The 16,784-nt window shown below is 41.4% G+C and overlaps 1 pseudogene; it reads right to left on the reverse strand.

Moving 5' to 3' along the window:
• Positions 1-842: 842 nt before the first annotated feature.
• Positions 843-16,784, reverse strand: part of LOC148005660 (ubiquitin-fold modifier 1 pseudogene) — a 16,692-nt pseudogene continuing 750 nt past the window's right edge.

The following is a 16,784-nucleotide window of genomic DNA, read 5'->3' on the forward strand; positions in this document are numbered from 1 at the left end:
ATTTGCCCAATTCTACTTTCCATGAGGTTACTGCTGAGAACCCTTTGGTCCCTGTTGTTTATTTTATATTTTTACTTTGGTATATTCTGTTAATTAAAGACATGTGTAGTTAAACTCAAAAAAAAAAAAAAGAGTAAAGAGCTAAACAAAACATTCTCAGCTGAAGATTATCAAATGGCCAAAAAGCACCTAAAGAAATGTTCACCACCCTTAGTCATCAAGGAAATGCAAATCAAAACAATCCTGAGATTCCACATCACATATTATTCAGAATGGCTAAGATCAAAAACTCAGGTGACAGCAGATGCTGGCCAGGATGTGGAGAAAGAGGAACACTCCTCCATTGTTGGTGGGATTGCAGACTGGTACAACCATTCTGGAAATCAGTCTGGAGGTTCCTCAGAAAATTTGACATTCCATTACCTGAGGACCCAGCTATACCTCTCCTGGGCATATGCCCAAAAGATGCCTCAACATATAAAAAAGACACATGCTCCACTATGTTCATAGCATCCTTATTTATAATAGCCAGAAGCTGGAAGGAACCCAGGTGAAGTTAATTGAGTTTTGCTATATCCACCGATATGTCTGTCTGTGTGTGTTTGAAGTAGTTGGTGCTTATCTTGCTTTATTCTCTCTCTCTCTCTCTCTCTCTCTCTCTCTCTCTCTCTCTCTCTCTCTGTGATTTTTTTCCTTTATTGTCTTTTCCTTCCTGTCTTGTCCAGAAAGAGTTTAAAGAGTTCAGAGAGTTTCACACAGCTCACAGGTGCTGCCAGCCCCAGTGAATCAAGTTCTATTACCTCACAGAAAAGTCACCAACTCCACACTTGGCCCTCCTTGGTTTACCCTGTGGTGTGGAAGCTCTCCTTTGATGGGATGGGAAGCTGAGACATGCTACTGAAAACAATGCCACCAGTCTCTGCAGGATTTATTCATACCCCATCATTGGTAATAATTACTGGTGTTGCTATTGGAACTGTACATTTTCCTGCTGCAAACTTCAACACTGCTGTAGAGAGGAGCACTTTCAGGAACAGTGAGAACTTTGTACAGCACTCATCAGTGGGGTCATAAAGGAAATCTCTCACCTTCAGGAGAGACCAGAAGAGCATTAGGGTCCTGGTCTTGGTGGTGCTGGCTGAGAGGGAAGCCATATTTGCTTGTTTATAAGACAATACACATCTAAAGGAGTGATTTCTGTGAGAACCTAAAGCACCAGGGCTTGGGATGTAACTCAGTGGTCAAGCATCCTTGACTAGCTTACTTTAAGCTCTGTGCCCAGTGCCCTACACTGTATAAATCAGATAGTGCACTCAGGTGTGGGAGGCCAGAATGAAGTTTTTAAGCTTCTTTTGTTGTGATGAAACACTGTGACCAAAAGCAAACAGAAAGGGAGAGGCTTTATTTTACTCACATTTCAATATAAAAGTTCATCATCAAAAGCAATCAGGGCAGGGATTTCAAGATAGGAGCTGATACAGAGGCCATGGAAGGATGCTGCTTACTGGCTTGCTCATCATGGCTTGCAAGCTTAGGTTTTATAGCACCCTGGATCACCAGCCCGGAAATGGCACAACCCTTAAAGATCTGGGCCCCCCACCCCACATTAATTACTAATATAAAAATACCTTACAGGTTTGCCTATGGTCTGATATTATGGAAGCATTCTCTCAACTGAAGTTTCCTACTCTTAGATGACCCTAGTTTGTGTCAAGTTGACATAAAACCCAGCCAGGGCAGTCACCCTTGGCTACACAGTTTGGTGCCAAAATATATGAAATCCTATTTCAAGCTGAAAGTTTAAGGGTCATCATCCACAACTCATAACCTTTTTAAAAGGTTAAAAAAACTTACAACCGGTTTACCGGAAGTCCCACACCCTCGGATCCCGGCCCGCAGCAGCTCTCTGCTCCCAGACCCGGTGAGAGAGAGACCCAACCACCTGGTCAGGTGGGCACTCCTGAGGCTGCAGAGCGGAAGAGACCACCAACACTGCTCACCCCTGCCCACATCCCTGGCCCAAGAGGAAACTGTATAAGGCCTCTGGGCTCCCGTGGGGGAGGGCCCAGGAGTGGCAGGACCCCTGCCAGAGACACCGCCGGACCCTGAAGGAAACAGACCGGATAAACAGTTCTCTGCACCCAAATCCCGTGGGAGGGAGAGCTAAACCTCAGAGAGGCAGACAAGCCTGGGAAACCAGAAGAGACTGCTCCCTGCACACACATCTCGGACGCCAGCGGAAAAAGCCAAAGACCATCTGGAACCCTGGTGCACTGAAGCTCCCGGAAGGGGCGGCACAGGTCTTCCTGGTTGCTGCCGCTGCAGAGAGCCCCTGGACAGCACCCCACGAGCAAACCTGAGCCTCGGGACTACAGGTAAGACCAAATTTTCTGCTGCAAGAAAGCTGCCTGGTGAACTCAAGACACAGGCCCACAGGAACAGCTGAAGACCTGTAGAGAGGAAAAACTACACGCCCGAAAGCAGAACACTCTGTCCCCATAACTGACTGAAAGAGAGGAAAACAGGTCTACAGCACTCCTGACACACAGGCTTATAAGACAGTCTAGCCACTGTCAGAAATAGCAGAACAAAGTAACACTAGAGATAATCTGATGGCGAGAGGCAAGCGCAGGAACCCAAGCAACAGAAACCAAGACTACATGCCATCATCGGAGCCCAATTCTCCCACCAAAACAAACATGGAATATCCAAACACACCAGAAAAGCAAGATCTAGTTTCAAAATCATATTTGATCATGATGCTGGAGGACTTCAAGAAAGACCTGAACACACTTAGGGAAGCACAGGAAAACATTAATAAACAAGTAAAAGCCTACAGAGAGGAATCGCAAAAATCCCTGAAAGAATTCCAGGAAAACACAATCAAACAGTTGAAGGAATTAAAAATGGAAATAGAAGCAATCAAGAAAGAACACATGGAAACAACCCTGGATATAGAAAACCAAAAGAAGAGACAAGGAGCTGTAGATACAAGCTTCACCAACAGAATACAAGAGATGGAAGAGAGAATCTCAGGAGCAGAAGATTCCATAGAAATCATTGACTCAACTGTCAAAGATAATGTAAAGCGGAAAAAGCTACTGGTCCAAAACATTCAGGAAATCCAGGACTCAATGAGAAGATCAAACCTAAGGATAATAGGTATAGAAGAGAGTGAAGACTCCCAGCTCAAAGGACCAGTGAATATCTTCAACAAAATCATAGAAGAAAACTTCCCTAACCTAAAAAAAGAGATACCCATAGACATACAAGAAGCCTACAGAACTCCAAATAGATTGGACCAGAAAAGAAACACCTCCCGTCACATAATTGTCAAAACACCAAACGCACAAAATAAAGAAAGAATATTAAAAGCAGTAAGGGAAAAAGGTCAAGTAACATATAAAGGGAGACCTATCAGAATCACACCAGACTTCTCGCCAGAAACTATGAAGGCCAGAAGATCCTGGACTGATGTTATACAGACCCTAAGAGAACACAAATGCCAGCCCAGATTACTGTATCCAGCAAAACTCTCAATTAACACTGATGGAGAAACCAAGATATTCCATGACAAAACCAAATTTACACAATATCTTTCTACAAATCCAGCACTACAAAGGATAATAAATGGTAAAGCCCAACATAAGGAGGCAAGCTATACCCTAGAAGAAGCAAGAAACTAATCGTCTTGGCAACAAAACAAAGAGAATGAAAGCACACAAACATAACCTCACATCCAAATATGAATATAACAGGAAGCAATAATCACTATTCCTTAATATCTCTCAATATCAATGGCCTCAACTCCCCAATAAAAAGACAGATTAACAAACTGGATACGCAACGAGGACCCTGCATTCTGCTGCCTACAGGAAACACACCTCAGAGACAAAGACAGACACTACCTCAGAGTGAAAGGCTGGAAAACAACTTTCCAAGCAAATGGTCAGAAGAAGCAAGCTGGAGTAGCCATTCTAATATCAAATAAAATCAATTTCCAACTAAAAGTCATCAAAAAAGATAAGGAAGGACACTTCATATTCATCAAAGGAAAAATCAACCAAGATGAACTCTCAATCCTAAATATCTATGCCCCAAATACAAGGGCACCTACATACGTAAAAGAAACCTTACTAAAGCTCAAAACACACATTGCACCTCACACAATAATAGTGGGAGATTTCAACACCCCACTCTCATCAATGGACAGATCATGGAAACAGAAATTAAACAATGATGTAGACAGACTAAGAGAAGTCATGAGCCAAATGGACTTAACGGATATTTATAGAACATTCTATCCTAAAGCAAAAGGATATACCTTCTTCTCAGCTCCTCATGGTACTTTCTCCAAAATTGACCATATAATTGGTCAAAAAACGGGCCTCAACAGGTACAGAAAGATAGAAATAATCCCATGCGTGCTATCGGACCACCACAGCCTAAAACTGGTCTTCAATAACAATAAGGGAAGAATGCCCACATATACGTGGAAATTGAACAATGCTCTACTCAGTGATAACCTGGTCAAGGAAGAAATAAAGAAAGAAATTAAAAACTTTTTAGAATTTAATGAAAATGAAGGTACAACATACTCAAACTTATGGGACACAATGAAAGCTGTGCTAAGAGGAAAACTCATAGCGCTGAGTGCCTGCAGAAAGAAACAGGAAAGAGCATATGTCAGCAGCTTGACAGCACACCTAAAAGCTCTAGAACAAAAAGAAGCAAATACACCCAGGAGGAGTAGAAGGCAGGAAATAATCAAACTCAGAGCTGAAATCAACCAAGTAGAAACAAAAAGGACCATAGAAAGAATCAACAGAACCAAAAGTTGGTTCTTTGAGAAAATCAACAAGATAGATAAACCCTTAGCCAGACTAACGAGAGGACACAGAGAGTGCGTCCAAATTAACAAAATCAGAAATGAAAAGGGAGACATAACTACAGATTCAGAGGAAATTCAAAAAATCATCAGATCTTACTATAAAAACCTATATTCAACAAAATTTGAAAATCTTCAGGAAATGGACAATTTCCTAGACAGATACCAGGTATCGAAGTTAAATCAGGAACAGATAAACCAGTTAAACAACCCCATAACTCCTAAGGAAATAGAAGCAGTCATTAAAGGTCTCCCAACCAAAAAGAGCCCAGGTCCAGACGGGTTTAGTGCAGAATTCTATCAAACCTTCATAGAAGACCTCATACCAATATTATCCAAACTATTCCACAAAATTGAAACAGATGGAGCCCTACCGAATTCCTTCTACGAAGCCACAATTACTCTTATACCTAAACCACACAAAGACACAACAAAGAAAGAGAACTTCAGACCAATTTCCCTTATGAATATCGACGCAAAAATACTCAATAAAATTCTGGCAAACCGAATTCAAGAGCACATCAAAACAATCATCCACCATGATCAAGTAGGCTTCATCCCAGGCATGCAGGGATGGTTTAATATACGGAAAACCATCAACGTGATCCATTATATAAACAAACTGAAAGAACAGAACCACATGATCATTTCATTAGATGCTGAGAAAGCATTTGACAAAATTCAACACCCCTTCATGATAAAAGTCCTGGAAAGAATAGGAATTCAAGGCCCATACCTAAACATAGTAAAAGCCATATACAGCAAACCAGTTGCTAACATTAAACTAAATGGAGAGAAACTTGAAGCAATCCCACTAAAATCAGGGACTAGACAAGGCTGCCCACTCTCTCCCTACTTATTTAATATAGTTCTTGAAGTTCTAGCCAGAGCAATCAGACAACAAAAGGAGATCAAGGGGATACAGATCGGAAAAGAAGAGGTCAAAATATCACTATTTGCAGATGATATGATAGTATATTTAAGTGATCCCAAAAGTTCCACCAGAGAACTACTAAAGCTGATAAACAACTTCAGCAAAGTGGCTGGGTATAAAATTAACTCAAATAAATCAGTTGCCTTCCTCTATACAAAAGAGAAACAAGCTGAGAAAGAAATTAGGGAAACGACACCCTTCATAATAGACCCAAATAATATAAAGTACCTCGGTGTGACTTTAACCAAGCAAGTAAAAGATCTGTACAATAAGAACTTCAAGACACTGAGGAAAGAAATTGAAGAAGACCTCAGAAGATGGAAAGATCTCCCATGCTCATGGATTGGCAGGATTAATATGGTAAAAATGGCCATTTTACCAAAAGCAATCTACAGATTCAATGCAATCCCCATCAAAATACCAATCCAATTCTTCAAAGAGTTAGACAGAACAATTTGCAAATTCATCTGGAATAACAAAAAACCCAGGATAGCTAAAGCTATCCTCAACAATGAAAGGACTTCAGGGGGAATCACTATCCCTGAACTCAAGCAGTATTACAGAGCAATAGTGATAAAAACTGCATGGTATTGGTACAGAGACAGACAGATAGACCAATGGAATAGAATTGAAGACCCAGAAATGAACCCACACACCTATGGTCACTTGATTTTTGACAAAGGAGCCAAAACCATCCAATGGAAAAAAGATAGCATTTTCAGCAAATGGTGCTGGTTCAACTGGAGGGCAACATGTAGAAGAATGCAGATCGATCCATCCTTATCACCCTGTACAAAGCTTAAGTCTAAGTGGATCAAGGACCTCCACATCAAACCAGACACACTCAAACTAATAGAAGAAAAACTAGGGAAGCATCTGGAACACATGGGCACTGGAAAAAATTTCCTGAACAAAACACCAATGGCTTATGCTCTAAGATCAAGAATCGACAAATGGGATCTCATAAAACTGCAAAGCTTCTGTAAGGCAAAGGACACTGTGGTTAGGACAAAACGGCAACCAACAGATTGGGAAAAGATCTTTACCAATCCTACAACAGATAGAGGCCTTATTTCCAAAATATACAAAGAACTCAAGAAGTTAGACCGCAGGGAAACAAATAACCCTATTAAAAAATGGGGTTCAGAGCTAAACAAAGAATTCACAGCTGAGGAATGCCGAATGGCGGAGAAACACCTAAAGAAATGTTCAACATCTTTAGTCATAAGGGAAATGCAAATCAAAACAACCCTGAGATTTCACCTTACACCAGTGAGAATGGCTAAGATCAAAAACTCAGGTGACAGCAGATGCTGGCGAGGATGTGGAGAAAGAGGAACACTCCTCCATTGTTGGTGGGATTGCAGACTGGTAAAACCATTCTGGAAATCAGTGTGGAGGTTCCTCAGAAAATTGGACATTGAACTGCCTGAGGATCCAGCTATACCTCTCTTGGGCATATACCCAAAAGATGCCTCAACATATAAAAGAGACACGTGCTCCACTATGTTCATCGCAGCCTTATTTATAATAGCCAGAAAATGGAAAGAACCCAGATGCCCTTCAACAGAGGAATGGATACAGAAAATGTGGTACATCTACACAATGGAATATTACTCAGCTATCAAAAACAACGAGTTTATGAAATTCGTAGGCAAATGGTTGGAACTGGAAAATATCATCCTGAGTGAGCTAACCCAATCACAGAAAGACATACATGGTATGCACTCATTGATAAGTGGCTATTAGCCCAAATGCTTGAATTACCCTAGATCCCTAGAACAAACGAAACTCAAGACGGATGATCAAAATGTGAATGCTTCACTCCTTCTTTAAAAGGGGAACAAGAATACCCTTGGCAGGGAAGAGAGAGGCAAAGATTAAAACAGAGACTGAAGGAACACCCATTCAGAGCCTGCCCCACATGTGGCCCATACATATACAGCCACCCAATTAGACAAGATGGATGAAGCAAAGAAGTGCAGACCGACAGGAGCCGGATGTAGATCGCTCCTGAGAGACACAGCCAGAATACAGCAAATATAGAGGCGAATGCCAGCAGCAAACCACTGAACTGAGAATAGGTCCCCTATTGAAGGAATCAGAGAAAGAACTGGAAGAGCTTGAAGGGGCTCGAGACCCCAAAAGTACAACAATGCCAAGCAACCAGAGCTTCCAGGGACTAAGCCACTACCTAAAGACTATACATGGACTGACCCTGGACTCTGACCCCATAGGTAGCAATGAATATCCTAGTAAGAGCACCAGTGGAAGGGGAAGCCCTGGGTCCTGCTAAGACTGAACCCCCAGTGAACTAGTCTATGGGGGGAGGGTGGCAATGGGGGGGTTGGGAGGGGAACACCCATAAGGAAGGGGAGGGGGGAGGGGGATGTTTGCCCGGAAACCGGGAAAGGGAATAACACTCGAAATGTATATAAGAAATACTCAAGTTAATAAAAAATAAAAAATCAAAAAAAAAAAAAAAGAATTTATAGTCTGGAAAATGAAAGAGGGTCTGTGTTTTCTTTTATTCATGGATTCATATTCTTTAATTATTATTGTTTTATATTTGTATATGTACATGTACATGTATATGAATATATAAATGTATAAATAGAACATGTTGGATTTACTTTGTGCTGAAGCTAACTTCTTGAGATTGGATAACATATTAGGGGGTTCATCCCTAGAAATAAAAAAAAAATGACCATTAAAAAAAAAAAACTTACAACCATGAATAGTGATTTTTTAACAGGTTTTCATATGTTTTAACAGTGCTTAACACCTGTCCAGTGCCCCTGGGCAGGTAGGTGCACTCTCATTTGACTTAGACATCAGAGAACTCATAGGATAGGATGATGGATGGACTGAAGGACCCTAGGGTCTTTTATCAGCCTTACACCCACTCCCCTCAGGTCAAGGCTAGGCCAAGTTCCATTCTCCACCCACAGTTCTCAGAATGTACTGGTTGATATTCACCTGACCCTCTGAGAAGTCCCAGATAGAGTTCAAATGTGTGCCATGGTCTGCCCATGCTTGCTAGCCAATAGATTTAATATAATAGATCAATATGCTTAGCCAGTAAGTTTGAACTGTAACCTTACTGATGTAACCTGTGCCCCTAAAAAGTATAAAAACTGCTTGTAATATCCATTCAGGATCACCCATTCTTGTCACTCGCCTTGAGGGTCAATTTTCGACAGGCTGGAAAATAAACCTCTTGCTTTTGTATCCATATGCCTCTCAGTGTCTCACTTGGGGGGTGTCTCGAAGTAAGTACCATTGACCGAGGGTTGGAGGGGGAGGTCTTACAGATCAGCTACAGGGGTACAGATACCATGAAGAATGGAGACCAGATAAAGAAAAGAGAAGTTCAGTGAGGCAGAGCCAATGCCTTCCTTTCTCTATACCAGTTGGAATTCTTAAGCTGTCAGTAAGTGATTACAGTTCTTGTGCAGTTTGCCCGATGCCATCACCTTTTAAGGTATTTGGGTGTCTGGTTGGGTGGGGGAAGCAAGAACAGTGGCTTAAGTGCAGTAAAGTGAAGCCAGGAAGACAGCTGTCTCTTATTCTTCACATGCTTGGGGGCTGAGAACTCAGAACTATGAGGAACATAGGACTAGAGATTTGAAAGGGAAAGAAGCTATGAGGATGGGATCCCAGTGTGGATGATGACCCCAGGGGCTTGGGCTCTAACGATGGTGGAGATAAATCGATGGGAATGTGAGGAGTTGAGAGAAGAAGAGTATAGTATTTCGGATTGATCGTATGGCTCTGTGGCTTCCGGATATTCCTTATTCCTGCATCTCTCACGAGGTTCACAAGGCTGAAGGGGAAGCTTTGCTGGAGGTGTGAGCTTTACCAAATGCTCTGAAGTCATTTATATGCTCAGGACTTTGCAAAGTTGTTGTGGATTAAGTGATTCCTCTTTCCTATAATTTGTCATTCTCAGTTCAAGCCAAAATTCACCAACCCACCATTTTTTTTATAGTCACACCCTAAATTGACCAAAGTAGATTCTCAATCTCCAATAGTCAAGTTTCCTATTGTCATCCTGAGTTTGGAACATAAAATAACGTAATTATTTGCTTATCTCCTTGTTTATCTTATTCTAAGAGGAGACATTTAAGGATAGAAATTACTTTACCTTTGCTTCCAAGCAATTTTGTAACTACTCCATACCTATCTCATTAGTGAATGTGACTTGAAATAGACCTCCAATTTCACTAGTCTATTACTTTTATTTACTTTATTTATTTTGTTCAAGTTTCAGAGTACTCTATAAACTTGTTTTTCAAGCTTGACCCATAAGCCCACTTAACTCCATATGGTGACTTATATGTATATGTGCGTGAATGTATAGTGGTGGGGGAAACCCTACTAGTTAAGGTCACAGTCTACTGTGACTGGATAGCTCCTCTTAGCTCAGTGCAAAATGAAGGACTCCCATTACCACTAGGACTTCCCCTTCTCTGACTTTGTTTGGAGAGCCCAACAATCCACACCTTGCACCTGGGAGGGCGCGTTAGTCCTTGGCAGACCTACAAGTTCAACTTCCTCTTTCCCGATAAGAACCAGCCCAGCAAGGACCTGGGATTCCTGGAATGCTTCTCCATACAAATGAAGCATTCACAGTACTCTTAACTCTAGACAATGATTTTCTTTTACCCCGCAAACACCTTCCTACTGTCCAAGGTCCATATACAGCCCTGGTACACTCGGAATAGAGTTTATGTGTTTAAGCTCATCCTGAATAAAAATATTCACACAAGCTAAGATCATCTAAGAGAGCTGTTTCACTGAAGGTCGTCTGAGTCGCCAGCACTCACTCCCTACCTGCAGACTATTCCAGACTTCATCCTTCGAGGCTGGTGTGCGGCGGGACCTGGGAACCCTGAAGGAGAAAATAGAGGACACAGAACCACAGCTGGCCCCAAACACACATACCACATGTGGTATGTCTTTCCAGTCTGTATGTACTCTGACTCATTGAATTGTCCACCTTTTGTGCTTTATTCCATCAGTGCTGCCTTCCTCCCTCTGTCTGGTCATTCTTGGTACCCTTTTCCATACAAGGCATTCTCTTGCACTCTGTGGGATTCCTTTTTATTCTGTTGCCTTTTTGACGCAGAAGATTTCTAATTTCCACAAAGTCCAATTTATGTATCTTTTGTTGTCTTTCCTTTCATGTCACCTCCAGGAGATTATTAGTTTCTTGGATACTATTAATTATACTAGAGCTATATGGTAACAACTGTGATGATAATCGTGATTATAATTCATGCATCGCAACCCCATTACATGGAATCCCATCGTACCTTTCAAAGTACGATGGGCGTTATACAGAGTGAGAAGAAGTATACAGACATACATACAGTGTACGATTCTGCTTACACTTTGTAAAACAATTGAAAGGATAAGGTCGGAAGTCGAACTGCAAACTACGAACACCAGAGGAAGGAGCGATGGGGACTAAGTAACTGTTTAGTGGGCATGGAGTTTCCAATTCATTAGGTGAATGGCTGTCTAGCGATGGATGATGGCAGTGACTGTTACACTATGGGATGTTAGTTGATGAACAATATACTTGAAATGATTTATTCTTGATCGACAAATGGGATCTCATAAAACTGCAAAGCTTCTGTAAGGCAAAGGACACTGTGGTTAGGACAAAACGGCAACCAACAGATTGGGAAAAGATCTTTACCAATCCTACAACAGATAGAGGCCTTATATCCAAAATATACAAAGAACTCAAGAAGTTAGACCGCAGGGAAACAAATAACCCTATTAAAAAATGGGGTTCAGAGCTAAACAAAGAATTCACAGCTGAGGAATGCCGAATGGCTGAGAAACACCTAAAGAAATGTTCAACATCTTTAGTCATAAGGGAAATGCAAACCAAAACAACCCTGAAATTTCACCTCACACCAGTGAGAATGGCTAAGATCAAAAACTCAGGTGACAGCAGATGCTGGCGAGGATGTGGAGAAAGAGGAACACTCCTCCATTGTTGGTGGGATTGCAGACTGGTAAAACCATTCTGGAAATCAGTCTGGAGGTTCCTCAGAAAATTGGACATTGAACTGCCTGAGGATCCAGCTATACCTCTCTTGGGCATATACCCAAAAGATGCCCCAACATATAAAAAAGACACGTGCTCCACTATGTTCATAGCAGCCTTATTTATAATAGCCAGAAGCTGGAAAAAACCCAGATGCCCTTCAACAGAGGAATGGATACAGAAAATGTGGTACATCTACACAATGGAATATTACTCAGCTATCAAAAACAATGACTTTATGAAATTCGTAGGCAAATGGTTGGAACTGGAAAATATCATCCTGAGTGAGCTAACCCAATCGCAGAAAGACATACATGGTATGCACTCATTGATAAGTGGCTATTAGCCCAAATGCTTGAATTACCCTAGATGCCTAGAACAAATGAAACTCAAGACGGATGATCAAAATGTGAATGCTTCACTCCTTCTTTAAAAGGGGAACAAGAATACCCTTGGCAGGGAAGAGAGAGGCAAAGATTAAAACAGAGACTGAAGGAACACCCATTCAGAGCCTGCCCCACATGTGGCCCATACATATACAGCCACCCAATTAGACAAGATGGATGAAGCAAAGAAGTGCAGGCCGCCGGATGTAGATCTCTCCTGAGAGACACAGCCAGAATACAGCAAATACAGAGGCGAATGCCAGCAGCAAACCACTGAACTGAGAACGGGACCCCCGTTGAAGGAATCAGAGAAAGGACTGGAAGAGCTAGAAGGGGCTTGAGACCCCAAATGAACAACAATGCCAAGCAACCAGAGCTTCCAGGGACTAAGCCACTACCTAAAGACTATACATGGACTGACCCTGGACTCTGACCTCATAGGTAGCAATGAATATCCTAGTAAGAGCACCAGGGGAAGGGGAAGCCCTGGGTCCTGCTAAGACTGAACCCCCAGTGAACTAGACTGGTGGGGGGAGGGCGGCAATGGGGGGAGGGTTGGGAGGGGAACACCCATAAGGAAGGGGAGGGGGGAGGGGTTTGTTTGCCCGGATACCGGGAAAGGGAATAACACTCGAAATGTATATAAGAAATACTCAAGTTAATAAAAAAAAAATAAATAAAATGTAAAAAAAAAGAGAAAAAAAAGAGAAAAAAAAAAAAAAGAAATGATTTATTATGTGCTTGACCACATTTAGATAAGCAAGGCAAAAAAATGCCACACCACTATTTTTTTTCCTTGATCTTTACACAGGTTTTGAGATTAATTCAGAGTTATCTTGAAACAACTTTTCTTCTTGTTGTATGGATGAGTGACAATACTTTACCTAATGTTTTGGACACTTTCATTGCAATTAAACTAGACGTTTTTGATAAATGAAGATACACATTCCATGTATTTATTTAAAAGCAACTGGCCAATAGTAGGTACAACATGAAGATAAATTACATACTACCAGTTTTTGGATACATCCAGGGCCTATAATTTAGAACAAAGGCCTAATTCATTTTCAGGGCAGAAATGGACCTATAAATCTAATTATCACTGGTTCATGAATAAGTAAGTGCCAATGGAGACTATCCAATATAGTATATGACGTTTTGAATTGCTTTTAAGAATAGTTAAGCTGTCTCAGTCTTCTGCCAGTAATTGTAGAAGGAAGAATAATAGCTGCTCAAATGTCAGTGCCTGAACTGTCGTATCCCGTGAATATTTGCTTTACATGGACAGGTAAAATTTAGATGTGTTTAAATTGAGGAATTTAATATATGAAAATCATCCTGAGATATTTCTGAGTCAGTTACTTTTTTTTGTAGCTGAGAACCAAATACTTCTGAGAACAACTTAAAGAGGAAAGGATTACTTTTACTCAACAGTTTCAGAACATTTTTGTCCATGATTATTTGGCACCATATCCTTTGTCTGTGGTCAGGAAGAACATCACGGCCACAGGAACATGTGGCACACGTGATTTGATGTGCAGCAGACAAGAAGGGAAATGCACAGCTGAGAGATGGAGAGAGGAGAGAGAGAGAGAGAGAGAGAGAGAGAGAGAGAGAGAGAGAGAGAGAGAGAGAGAGGAAGAAGAAGAAGGAGGAGGAGGAGGGTGGGAGGGAGGGAGAGAGGGGGAGGAGGAGGAAGAGGAGGAGGTAGGAGGGAGGGAAGAGGTGGAATGCAGAATAATCACTTTACCTCTTAAAGTTATTAGAACATCTCAAACAGCACAAGCTGAGGAATAAGTGTTCAAGAGCTGGTGGGGAGCACTTCGTATTCAAACCACACACGTCTCCACGAGCTCATCCGTTGAGTCCTCTCCTGGCAATGGTCAGAGTGGTGCAGGATTGTGCAGAGAAAACCCTGAGATGGTAGCGTTGTGATGTGCTCCAATGGTAGAGAAGGAAGGAGAGAGCCAAGAGATGTAAACATCTTCTTTAGACTGGAAGAGAAAACCAAGAAGTTTTAATTTAATATAAGGAGGAAGGAAACTCTCCTGATACAGTTTCAAACTGCAACTATTCTTTAAGAAATTACCATAGCCGAATTCCAGTATTGACTCAAGAAGAGTGCCAGGGAGACTGCAGAAAGGAAAACAGCTCTGTTGGCACCCTGCCCAGCAAGACCCTAGACAGAGGTTTCTCCTCTCTCTCTCTCTCTCTCTCTCTCTCTCTCTCTCTCTCTCTCTCTCTCTCTCTCTCTGTTTTGATTTTCTTTTGTCTGTGTGTGGTGTGTGTATGTGTGTACATGCTTGCATGAGCATGGGCCTGCACATGTAGGTGTTTGTGCATGTGGAGAACTGAAGTTAATGTTGGAAATCATCTTCAGCTGTATCTAACGAGGCTGAGTTTCTCAGCTGACACCAGTGCTCACAAATGTGGCTAGTCTCTGTAGGCTGCTCACTTTGCTTTCTGAGGCTGAAATTACTGTTAAAGCCACCATGCACACCCCAAATCTCAGTGGTCTCTGGAGATCAAACTCCAGTCTTCATGTTTGCACAACAAGCACTTAACCGCTGAGCCATATCCCCAGTCCAGAAGTATAATACTTTAATAACTTTTTAAAAAAATTTATTTATTATATATAAGTACACTGTAGCTTTCTTCAGACACACTAGAAGAGGGCATCAGATCTCAGGACAGATGGTTGTGAATTACCATGTAGTTGCTGGGATTTGAACTCAGGACCTCTGGAAGAACAGTCAGTGCTCTTAACCACTGAGCCATCTCTCCAGCCCACTTTAATACTTTAAATGTGTGCAATTGGTACTTGAGCCATAGGAACCAACAATAGGCTGGCATGAAAGAGGTAATGAAACTGTTTCTAAGAAAAGATTGAACACTTGGCTGAGGGTTTTAATTAGGATGAGAGATGTAAAATAATTTTGAGCATTATCCTGGCCTATTCTCTTCTTAGGCTATTTAAAACAAAATAGAAAGAAAGCAGAAAAGGTGTAACTTCTGTTAGAATTATGGCTTATTCATTATTTCCGGACTTTTATACAGTGAACACATATCAGGGTTTTTTTTTGTTTTGTTTTGTTTTATTTTGTTAAAATTTTATGCATTTGAATGTTCTGCCTGTTTACCATGTGGCTGCTGGGAACTGAACATGCTTCCTGTGGAAGCCAGAAGAGGGCATTGGATCCCCTGTAACTGGAGTTACAGATGGTTGTGAGACTCCATGTGGGTTTTGGGCACTGAATCTGAGAACTCAGGATGAGCAGTCAGTACTCTTAACCCCTGAGCTGTCTCCTTAGTCCGTATATAAGAGTTTTATAATAGCCAACTATTTTGCATAAAAAGAGGAATAGAACAAAGAAGAATGATTTATCTGAAAAAAGAACTTGTTCAATGGTTAGCCATAGTAGGAACCAACACACGCAATAATCAGTAGGAAATTCTTCTTTAGAATTAAAATTAAATTAGAATTAAATTTAGAATTAAAATTCAGAGGTAGCAAACTCTGAACACACACACATATGCACATTTGTACAGACACATACATGCACATACAAACACACATGGTATGAACTCATTGATAAGTGGATATTAGCCTAAAAGCTCGAATTACCAAGATATAATCCACAGACCACATGAGGCTCAAGAAGAAGGATGACCAAAGTGGGAATGCTTCACTCCTTTTTTTTTTTTTTTTTTTTTCTTTTCTTTTCGGAGCTGAGGACCGAACCCAGGGCCTTGTTCTTGCTAGGCAAGCGCTCTACCACTGAGCTAAATCCCCAACTCCACTTCACTCCTTCTTAAAAGGGAAACAAAAATATTATAGAAGGGCATATGGACCCAAAGTTTGGAGCAGAGACTGAAGGACCGGCCATTCAGAACCTGCCCCACATGTGGCATATATATATATATATATATATATATATATATATATATATATATATATATATATATGTACATACACACACACACACACACACACACACACACACACACACACACACACACACATACGGTCACCAAAACTAGATAAGATTGATGAAGCTAAGAAGTGCAGGCTGACAGGAACTGGATATAGATCGCTCCTGAGAGACATAGCCAGAAAATGTCAAATACAGACGCAAAAGCTAGCAGCAAACCATTGAACTGAGAACAGGATCTCTGATGGAGGAAGTAGAGAAAGGATTGAAAGAGCTGATGGGGTTTGCAACCCCATAAGAACAACAATGCCCACTAACCAGAGCTCCCAGGGACTAAACCACTACCCAAAGACTATATACGTGGCTTGACTCATGGCTCCAGCTACATATGTAGCAAAGGATGGCCTTGTTGTGCACCAATGGAAGGAGCAACTCTTTGTCCTGCCAAGGTCGGACCCCCAGTGTAGGGGAATGTTGGTTGGGGGGCATAGGAAGGCGAGGGTGGACGGGGATCGGAACATCCTTATAAAAAAAATGGGAATGGGATGGGATAGGGGGCTTATGTCCTGGAAACTGGGAA

The sequence above is a fragment of the Rattus norvegicus genome, chromosome 5, assembly GCF_021556685.1.
Source record: "Rattus norvegicus strain SHRSP/BbbUtx chromosome 5, alternate assembly SHRSP_T2T, whole genome shotgun sequence".
NCBI classification, from domain to species: Eukaryota; Metazoa; Chordata; class Mammalia; order Rodentia; family Muridae; genus Rattus; species Rattus norvegicus.